Here is a 1,994-nt window from a genome sequence, read left to right on the forward strand (position 1 = left end):
CAAATGCTCGAATCTCATTGGTTCTGGTGTTTGATGACGATTTTCATTGAAGATAACGAGGTTGGTCTTAACGTATTATAATTACTAATTAGAGGTTTCATGAGATTGTGAATAAAAGAACGACGGGTAAAACAAACTCCTATTGAACTTTTTCGCAATTGTTTTATGCAAACTTCCGCATCCGGTCGATGGCTGTCTCCAGCACTCCTTCCAGTGAGTGATTTCATTTTAGAAATATTTTTTCAAATGCTCAAATCTCATACTGTATTTCTGGCCGTGAAAAACTATCCCATACGGCCACGAGATTTCTAAAAAATAATTCTTCGTCAATGTTAGAATATTTGACGCCGTTTTCACCGTCCGAAACGCGTAATAATATTTTTTCAAATGCTCGAATGTCATTGGTTCTGGTGTTTGATGACGATTTTCGTTGAAGATAATGAGGTTGGCCTTAACGTATTTTAATTACAAATGAGAGGTTTCATGAGATTGTGAATCAAAGAACGACGGGTGAAACAAACTCCGATTGAAATTTTTCGCAATTGTTTTATGCAAACTTCCAGATCCGGTCGATGGCTGTCTCCAACACTCCATCCAGTGAGCGCTTTCATTTTAGAAATATTTTTGCAAATGCTCGACTCTCATTGGGTCCGGTGTTTGGTGACGTGTTTTGTTGAAGATGACCAGGCCCGTGCGGGCCGATGTTGGTCTTAAATTATTTTATTAATACATCGGAGGTGCATAAGATTGTGAATCAAACGACGACGGGTGAAAGAAACTCCTAATGAACGTTTTAAATTTGTTATGCATACTTCCGCCTCCGCAAGATGGCTGCGCCCACTGCGCTTCGGATTCTCGAGCCAAGGCATAATCAGGTTTTCAACATAATACGTACTCGTTTATTGACAACACCGGCTTCGCCGGCTATAACAGGTTTCATTGAATCCAATAATCCAGTGATTCCCTGTGAAATGATCAATGTAAAATCATATCCGACATTGTGTGACGTAGCACTCAATTTGAAGTAGAAATTATGATGAAGGAGCTGTGCTCCAACTCGAATCGAAAGAATGGACGCGACAAAAAGCTGGAATTCGTCCGAGTTTCTTTATTGCATCAAATCAACTCGGTACTCTGAAAAGCCTGTTTATCGGGCAGCATTATATACAAGCACTCAAATATCTCATGCCGGAGCGTTTGCCCTTAAAAGGCGCGACTGGTCGTGTCTGGGAGACCTGGGCGCGTCTGGACATGCCCGGGAACGGCGAGACTGGGTGTCGCCAGACGGGCCGGGCGTGCCTGGACATGCCCGGGAAAGGCGAGACTGAGCGTCTCCGGGTGGTCTGGGCAAGCCCGGCATAGCGATCGCTCCGTGGTTGCGTCCTCGGCAGGTGTAAGGCGATTGTGTATGTTCAGTGGCAACCGCGACACACGCCCCCCCAGAATCGACTTGCACCGGCAGGGTCAATTTAAGGGGGGTCCTGATGACCCGGCCGAAGCGACCCCTGGAGGGTCATGGGGGGGGTCCGGTGTGGGGGTGGGTGGTCGAGCGGGAGGCACCGTGGACGGGGGGCGGCCTCGTCGCGGAGGAAGGGCCAACCGAGATGGTTGGTCGATGTCCACGTGCGCCGGCTTGAGGCGGTCCACCGAAATCCGATCCGACCTGCCGCCGACGTCGATGACGAAGGACTTGTCGTCCCGTCGCAGGACCCGGAAAGGTCCGTCGTACGGCAGCCTGAGTGGCCCCCGGTGTGCATCATGACGCACGAAAACGTACTCCGCTGTGCGAAGTGCTGGGGGGACGTAGGCCTGGGGGTCACCGTGGTGGGACGTTGGCACGGGGGCAAACCGTCGGGCGGTCTCCTGGAGGTCCGAGTGCTGGCGAGCTGCGGACCAGGGACTGGTGGTGTTGGGCATGAATTCGCCCGGGACGCATAGCGGCTGGCCATAGACCAGCTCGGCGGTGGATGCCCGGAGGTCCTCCTTGGGGGCCG

This window comes from Myxine glutinosa, chromosome 1 (assembly GCF_964187855.1).
Source record: "Myxine glutinosa chromosome 1, kmMyxGlut1.1, whole genome shotgun sequence".
NCBI lineage: Eukaryota > Metazoa > Chordata > Myxini > Myxiniformes > Myxinidae > Myxine > Myxine glutinosa.